Here is a 9953-nt window from a genome sequence, read left to right on the forward strand (position 1 = left end):
ATCTTTGAAGTTGCTATTGCCAATGTACAGAGAGAGCCCTAGTGCCAGAGTGGTTATGCGCTGGGCTGTAGACTGCAAGGTCAGCCGTTCGAAACAACCAGCCGCTTCTCAGAAAGATGGGGCTTGCTACTCCCGTAACGAGTGCTAGGCTTAGAAACCCACCCATAGGATCACTATGAGTCAGCATCGGCTTCATGGCAGTGAGGTTGAGGATTGTCAGTTTAATCCCACAGAGATAGTTCTTAGGAGAACATGATACTCGAGGCAGATATTTTTCACTAGTTAAGCTAACCCGTTTTTGCTTTTAAGAAAACTTAAAGGGATTATTTGGGGTTTAAGGTTTAAATTATCTCAGGGCAACAGTTTCAGTTCATTCAACGTTCATTGCTCCAGGTCTGGAGCCCTTGAGAATTGCAAATTCTGTTCTGCGTTGGCCCCCTTTTGATCAGGATTCTAATACAGAATCTTTGCTAACTATATTCAGTAACGGTAATTGTGCTGGGCACAGTGCAATGCTGAGCTCCTGTCAAAGGGGAGGGGGATGGTTGTTATGGAGGCAATTACCGACACATGTCTCATCCTCCTCATGTTCTTGAAGCTCGTTTTCTTCAGTTGCTTCAGGTGAACACAGACCAATTGCTTTGCCTTGCATGGGTCCTTACATGCCTCTGACATGCCAGGCATTACCCAGCAATCCTGCAGGCAGCTCAGAGGCACCAAACATGTTCTGAGGCCAGTTAACTGCCATGTCCCTTGAAACCATGCCCCTAAAAATTGTAAACCAAGAAATCAAGTCCTACGAGGGTTCTGGCTGCACGTCTATTATGCATTTTTTTACCAATTCATTTTTCACAAATGTATCATTTTTTGGCAATATTTAGTCATCAGCTGTGTGACCCTTCCCTTAATCAATATATTTCCATCACCATTAGTTCCCCTTTTCCCCCTCCCTCCTTCCCCACTGCTAACCACTAACAAACTTTGTTCTCCATGCATTTGCCTTTTCTTGTCTTTTTATATAAGTGAGGTCATACAATAATGGTCTTTTTGAGATCCATTTCCCTCAGTTTTAGTGATCCAAAGCGATGAAAAGATTCTTCCCTTTGACCATGTACTAGTGGCTACCCTGGTTTTGGCTTTGTCACGGGGATCCAGCTTTGGATAAGTGCTGTAGAATCTTACGTAGTTCCTTTCAGTGGATGGAGCGGCGCACGAGCCTGGGAGCAAAATGAACTGCAACGTTGAGATCATGGTTTTAGAGGCCTGGGAACAGCCTTGGCAGTATGCTCTCTCGGGTCTTTCACCTCTTGAATATGCAAAGCTCCTTTTCCCTTTAGGGCTATATCTGTGGTGCATTTGCATCCCTATCTGAAAATCAGCAAAAACCAAAAGTCCAAACTCGACAGCCATCAGGTCATTGCTGACTCATAGCAACCCTGTAGGACAGGGTAGAACCGACCCCGTGGGTTTCTGAGACTGTAACTATTTAGCCAAGAATTATTTTCCTTCCAATATCAGAATCTCCTCTCTAAAACAACATCTTTAGCTGTATAATGGAAATAAAAATAGGACCTATCTAATAGGCTACTTTGATAATTCAGTGCACATTCACCGACACATACCTTCTGTTGTACGACTTCATTACCCCTATAAACATCGTCACCAATGCCTAATGGTCAAGAGAGCGAACCTGTAACTAAGAGCTAGAACAAATCTTTAGTTGTTCCATTGGAAGACAGATGGCAAGACTTTAGCTCACATACTTTGGGCATGCTGCGTCTGGAGAAAAACATCCTGTTTGGTAAAAGAGAGAGTCGGTGATAAAGAAGGCCCTCCGGTGATAAAGAAGGCCCTCCGGGACACGGGTTGACACAGTGGCTGCAACAATGGGCTAATCCACGAGGATGCTGCAGGACCAGGCATGCTTGCTCTTTTGTTCGGCTGCACACAGGGCCAGTGTGAGGCAGAAGGGACTTGATGCCCCTAACAGCATCCATTCCAGGTAACCTATCAAATTTCCTGTGAGAGACTAAGAACCTACTGTGTGCTCTTGGCATTGTGTGATCCAGGCTCGATGAGAAGGTAGTGGACCCAAAGGGGAATGGATGGGTACACAGTATTTTTTGTTGTTTCTTTTACAAACGTGTGGCTTATGTTTTGCTAACTGTACACGTATGTAAAATAAAATAATTCCTTTCTGCTGCCACGAACACAATCAATATGTCCCATCAAAGGGACGAGGCCGTAGCTTAAGTCCAGTTAATTTCTGTAACTTGACATAGAAATGTGACCATGAGAATCTAAGCTCAACTTCTAAGCCCACCTCCTTTCCTGACAGGGCTTCTGCTACAGCTCAGCGTGCAGGGCCTGGCCCAGTGTGAAAAACTGAAAGAGCCCCATTTCATTGAGAGTTGGGAGAAGGATGGGAGAGGGCGAGAGGGGAAATGATTGATTAATCTGTATAAAAATGGGCTCCGTGCTGAGATTTTTCCTCTTGCGCTAATCCTGTGTGACATCTGAGCCAAGAAAAATAGAAACCCAAAGCCATATGTGCAGAGCCTGCTGGTGCTGATTTTACAACGCATGAGGCATTGACCCAAATTATATCTTGCAGCTTTTATTTTTATTTTAATGTCATTTTCATTTTCCATTTCTTTTTGCTGCCATGTTCTCTTCCTTCCATCTGGTTGCCCTGGAAAGAACGAAGCATGTGTTACAAGGGCTACCTCAACCCACTTGAAATTTTTAAAAGAATGTTTGGGGTGGGGGTGGGGTGCATTTATATAATGTGGTTTAAAATAAGCCCTCTAGAGGTTGAACTCAATGTATGTCAATGCACATGAAGAATATTTCGCTAAACTCCATTCCAGATGCAGCACCACCCAGATAGCTACCCTAGCTGGAATGTGCCATCTACTGTGTTAATCCTGAGCAACATGCCCACCCGCATGGTGACCTTGTATTTGTATTCTATTCGTCTGTGACCAAAATAATGCCCTACTTTCTCTTCCATTGTTATTCTTCACGCATGCCCGAGCTCAGGGGCGCACAGTTTGACAAGTGCTTGCTAGGCGCTGGGTGTTGCAGTCCTGGGATGGGGGCCACATCCTTTTGTTGACATCTGGGGAACAGTTTCAGGCCTCAGATAACATTTCTGTTTGCTGAGTCTCTTTGCATGGGGGGCGGGCGAGCAGTTTCAGGGCCAAGATGCTCCCTTGCCTGGTGTGGCAGCAGCTTGATTCAGGGAAAGTGGATCATCCTGGGCCTTTGGCTTCTTGTATTTGGCTCTGTGGCTGAGATAGGCAGGCCCTACACTACAGTCTTCTGGCAGGCAGATCTGATTTCTGCCGGCACTCCTGGCGGACCTGGCTGTGCTTGAGAGGTGGAGGCTGTGCCGGAACCTGATACAGGTTATACTGCCTGACATCAGTGCTTTCCCCCCTCGTAGTTAGTGGGAGAAGTGAAGGCTCCAGGTCACAGGCTGAGAGGCCCCAGTGCGCTCAGAACAATGGTGTCGGATCTGCAGATAAGTCTGTCCTATCATCGACTGCCAGACAGCAGGCCGGGGCCAGTACACAGGGCTTGCCTGTGCAGACCTGGTTTTTTCTGAATTAGGCAGAGGATTCCCTATTTTGGCCTTTCTGCCCTTTTCAGTCTCAGCCACCGTGGAACTGAACTCAGTGCCACTGTGCATTTGTCTGTCCACTATTTCTGGTTGCCTACTGTGTGCCAGACCCTGGGATAGACCAGTGAACAAGGGGACCCTGCACCAGTGTGATGTGTTTCCAGTGAAAAGTAGAGAGTCATGGGTGTGCAGAAGAGGATCACGTCGCCCACACTGTGGGACTGGGAAGGATCTGAAGGGGGGGGGCGCTCTCTTGGCATTTATAAGGAGTAAAACTGGGTGTTTGTGTGTGTGCAGAGACATTTGGGGATCTGAACCGTGCACGTCACTGTTGTTGACTTCAACACTCTCTATCCCTTAGGATTCGTGTTAAATGTCATTGTTACTTGCCATGCCATGCTTAATTTCTTTTTTAATTGTAGCTCTTGCCTCTACTGAAATGTGAACCTCTCTAGACCAGGACCATGTTTGTTTTTGGTTTTTTTCCATTTCCTTTGGTTTCTTCTTAATCGTTTTATTGTTTCTAATTTTTTTCTGTTTCCTTTATTTCGTTGAAAGTATTATGCATAGAATGTGATACATAGAAATAGCTTGAAGGGGCTTCAGAAAACTCATGGGAAAGAGTCTATCATCTTCTCATTCTATTTTCCCACAAATTTTGTGAAGCCCCCTCATATATGCAACCTATACACCAGCATAAAGTTAACAACAAGGTAAGTTTTAGCATTACTGATGCTGCCTGCTGGCTTCTGCCAAGATTCCAGAGGAAACGACTGTATTGGACTTTGGTTTTCCATTTCCTGACACTTCAAAAATAATTTAATCACCTCGTATATGACCCTAGACAAACCCCAGAATCTTGATTTCTTTGCCTTTGCACTTTGCATAATGACCACCACACCTCAAACTTAGTAGGTCTTCAGAAGGTGCCTTGTTAATGAAGGAGTTTGCCCCAGAGCCTAGAAGAAACCTCTGTGGCTCTCTGTGCCACGGGGGGAGTGAGTGGCTTGTTCCTTTTGAACTGTATTCGTTTTGTCACTGGGTTACCTGGATGGCTCCCGGGAGACACAGATGGTTTGCACTTGGCTACTTGTTTACGTGCAAAGGCACTTGGGGATCTCAACCTCACAGGCCATTGTTGTTGACTTAAACACCGTTGCCTCCCTTAGCACTGGCACTTGGCTGCTACTGGCAAGGTTGGTGACTGTAATCCACTCAGCCCATGCTGTGAAAGAAAGGCCTGACGGTCTGCTCCGGAAGGATCCCAACCATCGACAAAGCTGTGGAGTGCAATTCTGCCCCGACGCATGTGACATTGCCAAGAGTCGGAACCAATTCAAGGGCAGCCTGTTTGTTGGTTTGGTTGCTTTGAGCCGAGTGTGGGATCCTTGGAGACTACAGAAGTTAGTCACGTAATACTGGTTTGGGGGTCGTTTCAAACTGTCGTTCGTAGAGCTGCCCATTTGCTGCCACCCACTCAGGTGGCCCGAAAGTGGTGGTCTTGATTTTTTTCTCCTTTTGGTAACGTTCTGCGTTAAGCTTTCCACTCTACTTTTCACAGAACATTGTGGGCGGGCGAGGAGGTGGATAGAAGCAGAGGACACGGAGTGCACTCAAATTTAAAAGTTAACGAGTTCCGGAGGCAGGGCAGCCGAGGGGCAAAGGATTGGCTCCGGAACACGTTCTTGGTGCCAAACACCATTGAGCACTGAGATCCTAGAGAAGGTCCCACAAATTCCACGGAAATGGAGCATCATCAATCACGAGTGTGCGTCATTCTTTTTTAAGCACGCAAGAAAAAGTAGAGTACCTTTTGGTGGTGGGGACGTGGTGGTTAAAAACTTTTTTGTTCCGAGGCTTGTGAGTTCAAATTATTTTCAAACGAGAGACAGAGATGTAAGCTGAAATGGTGGAGCTCACTGGGGGAGGCCCAGGGCCTTTGCAGAAAGCACGCACCCTTGGGTCCTGAAGGCTGCAGTGTCTACAACAGGGCCAGCCTTCCCGATGTACACTCCCTCTCCCTCCCTCGCCAGCCAGGCGCCCAGCTCCAAAGATCTGGACCAGGTGTCCCACGGTGGAAGCCCCAGGAGCTGTCTTCCCGAGCCTGCCAGAACCTAGACTTCTGAGTGGCCAGGTCTTCCGGAAGCGCTTCCAGGTGACTCTTTACCCCTGCTCTCCTCACTTTTGTTCCTGGGAACACATGCCAGAATGAAAGCAGTCCCTACCCTATGGAGCCTCCCATTGCCTTTTGTTCTCACACTCTGTGGAGATGCCAGAAATGGCCAGAATCCAACCAGCTTGTTTTATTGTATTGCCTTTGATGCTTACAAAAGATATTTTCATCGAAGATTGCACAGTGGTAAATCTAGCATAGACCTAGTATATAGCCTCTCAATCCATTCTGATCACGGTATTCAAAATGGCCTATAGTCCTCAGGCGGTATAGTGTGAGTACGAAAAGGCATGCTTCCCGTTGGCTGATGGAGCCCATTCCCTTTGGACTGCTCCCGCTTGGGTCATGCAGCAACTCTGCATATCTGCATACTCTATTTCATCCATACACTGGAGCAAAGAGTGTAAGATAGAAGTGCTTCTTTACTTATTTTATACGTTGTCCAGTCCTAAATCCCTATTGTTTGCCAGGTTTTAGACCATTCTGAACCTCTACTGTAACATTGTGGAAATGGATGCCAGGTCAGGGCTCCTCTCTACGTCCTATCTGCCCCTTCCAGGAATTGTCATGGTCAACTTGCATCTTTTTCAGATACTGCTGCCACATTATATCTGACATGAAAAAAATCATCATTTATAAATTATCAAGGGTAATTGATAATTGAGGGGGCGGGGGAACGAGCCGATACCAAGCCAAGGCTCAAGTAGAATGAAAATGTTTTGAGAATGATGATGGCAACAAATGTACAAATGTGCTTGACAATGGATGGATGTATGGATTGTGATAAGAGTTGTACGAGCCCCCAGTAAGATGATTTAAAAAAAATAAAATATACCAGAAAAGAAGGGATGGACTATGGTGATTGACAGCCTTACCAGGACCTGAGGGCACAAACAGAGAAGTTCTAAAGAAAAGAGGGAGTAAGTTATCAAAATAAAAGGAGAAAGTGTCAAAAAAAAAAAAAAAGAGCTTCACCGGTTCCCATCAAGTGACCCCCACCTCATGACAAAGGTAGACCAGTGGCTGGGTGTATAAAAGGTCATTGCCAGGCTACTTCCTTGAGAGAGGTCTCTGGGTAAACTTGATTCTCCAACCTTGAGGTTAACCATCTGCCACACCCAGTGATTCCATCGCGGAACATTACTGTGTTTGTATTGTTACCACATTCATCATCCGTCCTGCCTCCTGTCTTCAGAAAGCAAATTCCCTTAGCTTAATTGTCACATTCTGCAACCCTCTGGCTTCAGTTTAATTGCATTTTCCCATCTAATACCCCAGCCGACGAAATGACTCAATGTATTCCAAGCACACCTTTTGATTTCCCTCCTTTCTATTTTAGTGTATGCTGCCCCTTCCACTCTGGGTATACCCTGGAGCCCACCCTCAACATGTTCAGATTCTCCCCGTTTCCAAGGCCCATTTCAAATGGCATTGCGCCCATGGCACTTTCTGCTGCCTTTTTGAACCACCCAGCAGAGTATTGCTTTCTCTAGTTTCCTTGGTGCCTGGTCTCTGATTGCACTGATCGTGTTCAGCCTTGTAGCCTAGCTGTCTGTGTGTCTCATCAACTGGGGGGGGGGTGAGGATGGGTGGGGGAAGCTTTGAGCACAGGGACTCCTCTGCTTGTGTTTCCCTCAGCCCAGTGTCTGGACCAGCCCGTATTTGAAATGAGTGAAGTGGAACATGTATCCACCTCAGTATCGGGCTCTGAGATCTTTGCCAGTTCTGACCACATGGCACCAAAGTGGTTACCAAAGAAAGCAGGCGAGTCTCACCACCCCTGAGAACTCCATTTCTTCCTCTGTTACCCATTTGGCTTTGGTATAGGAGGAGACAGAAGATGTCGTGTTCTTGGCAGTGTAGACTCTTAATATGCAGCGACTAGTGACATTGTCTGGCTCTGTCGTTCAGTGTCTTAGTTATCCCTTCAATGCTTGTGTAATCTAGTCTGCCATTAATACCATACCTTTCATGTGTTCGTTCTGGTCATTAATAAAGCATGTGAAATAGGTTAAGGGCAAGGATGGAATCAGGTGACACATGACTGAGATTTCCCTCGAGGTTGACAGGCAGCCCATTAGTCATGCTCTGGCACGGACCTGGGCTTCCATCGATGCACACATGCCAGCCTTGTTCATAAGAGCATCCTCCGTGTTTTCCCTGAGCGACTGCTGGGTTCCAGATGTGCGATCTACGTGGCAACCCCCAGTCACAGCTCTCAGGAAAAGAAAGGATTGTTTTTGCACTTCTGATTCCCAGGGCACGCTTGCTGACGACTTGGTTTTTTAGGGGATCTTTTCTAGAATGCCACTGGAGATCACCAAACTTAACATTTTTTTAATGGTTTTATTGGCAGGTCATCCACAGATCCAGTTGGTGATGTTTAGAATTCGCCTTTTACTTTGCTCAGATAACTAGTGTACTTTTTGCCCGGCTTCAAGTTCTTCGGACATGTTTTCATTTGTAACTTCTGGAAAATGTGTGACAGTTATTCTACCATTATACTTGTTAAGTTTTCCATCCCTCGCTTAATAAGATTCCCTTCCCGTCTTCAGGACATACTCTCCTGTGTCTACTAGGTGGCAGGCGTTGTCCTTGGCCCTAGGGGCACTTTGACGAGCAAGACAGAGGTGTGCGTGGTTTCTGCATCTTAGTAACCCAGGCAGAAAACTAGGATTTGGAGGGACTGGGGGAAACAGTGGAGGTAGGAATAGCGTTCATGATTTTTTCAACCCTGATTATAAAGAGCACGAGGTTATCAGCTCAATCCGAAGCCCTTGGGTAACGCGAAATAGTTACCATACCTAGCTACTAGCCAAAAGGTTGAAATCCAAGCCCCCAGAAGAAGCGTTTAAGAATCAGCCATTGAAAGCATGGTCGGGCACAGTTGGTCTCTGATACATGTGGAGTTGCCAAGAGGTGGGACTGATGCGGTGGCGGTTGGGGGTTGGCGATCAACCTGTCTTAAGAAAGTAAATAGGAGGAAAAGGTAGCTCACAGAGAACCTTCCCAGGAGCCATTGCTGCATGAGGAGGTTGAAGGATCCTTTCATGCTGTGCAAGGCATCTGTGCGGCAGCAGCACCTTCTGTGTGCTATGCCTTGTGTGCTTTAGACACCGGGCTTTAAAGATGAACACCTGGAGCTGACAGGTGTACTGGGACACGCATGGAAACAAACAGCTCATTGCAGTGCAATGTGGTAAGTGCTTGTTAAAGTATGGGTGGGATGAGCAAGTAGGAAAGAGGAGCACCTCATCTCCTTTAGAGGAAGTAAAGGTCCAAGGCTGCACGGAGACCTGACGGAACAGGTAGTAGTTAACAGACCAAAAGGGAAAGAAAACAGTCATCCTGGAGGAGAGACCAGCAAGTAGAGAAACTGGGCATTTCGGGAGCCTTGCTGCACCTCCAGGAAGTGGCAAGCACATCTGTTGGCTCGGGCAGAGTAGGAACTAACGAGGAGCCACCCTTGGGTCACAGTGTTTAAGCACTTAGCTACTATCAGAAAGGTCATTGGCTCCAACCCACTAGCCACTCAGCAGTGAGGGAAGACCCTTTCCCGGCAGGCTGCTCTAGTAAAGGCTGTGGTTGGGCGCCATGGAGTCTCTTCTGATACATATTGATTGTACAGGACAGGGTCGAACTACACTCCCCACCCCCACCGGGAAGTCAACACTTCACCAGGCCTGGTGATCGGGTTCCAAAAGTTGGCAGCCTTGAGGACGCTAGGGAGCAATTCTACTCTCTACGGGGACAGGAACTAGCACTGTCATTCATAGCAGACATCTGCATTTCGAACAAGTTCCCAGGTGATGGTAATGTTACTAGTTTGGGACCATCTGTCACAGATGTAGTGCAAGGACTAAATGTGTTCATGTGCATAAGCACTTTGAACTGTGTGGCACATAGCCCTTACAGAGTTTGTCATCTAACATCATCGCATATGTTTGAGTTCAGCCGTATTATGAGCCATAATATCTTTACCTTCTTAACTCACTCACACATGCACAATTTGTGGTGTCCATAAGCAAGAATTCAGCTAAATATCAGACATAGCAAATCTGTGGGTAATTAAACCAAAACCAAACTAAACCTGCCGCCTATGAGTGATTCTGACTCAGAGACACTGTGGGGTTTCTGAGGCATAACATCTTTACA

General features: G+C 46.6%; 1 protein-coding gene and 1 long non-coding RNA gene across 3 annotated transcripts in view; one reads left to right on the top strand and one right to left on the bottom strand.

Moving 5' to 3' along the window:
• The window catches only part of SYBU (syntabulin), a 126280-nt gene that overhangs the window by 88166 nt on the left and 28161 nt on the right, over nt 1-9953 (top strand). The window lies entirely within an intron of this gene.
• Nucleotides 2627-9953, bottom strand: part of LOC123522753 — a 12095-nt gene continuing 4768 nt past the window's right edge. The window contains exon 3 of the long non-coding RNA XR_006680977.1: nt 2627-2692. This is a non-coding gene — a long non-coding RNA (uncharacterized LOC123522753). The remainder of the gene's footprint in view (nt 2693-9953) is intronic.

Source organism: Echinops telfairi, unplaced genomic scaffold, assembly GCF_000313985.2.
Source record: "Echinops telfairi isolate 266 unplaced genomic scaffold, ASM31398v2 ScPeMD7_1;HRSCAF=3_0, whole genome shotgun sequence".
In the NCBI taxonomy this organism is placed as follows: Eukaryota; Metazoa; Chordata; class Mammalia; order Afrosoricida; family Tenrecidae; genus Echinops; species Echinops telfairi.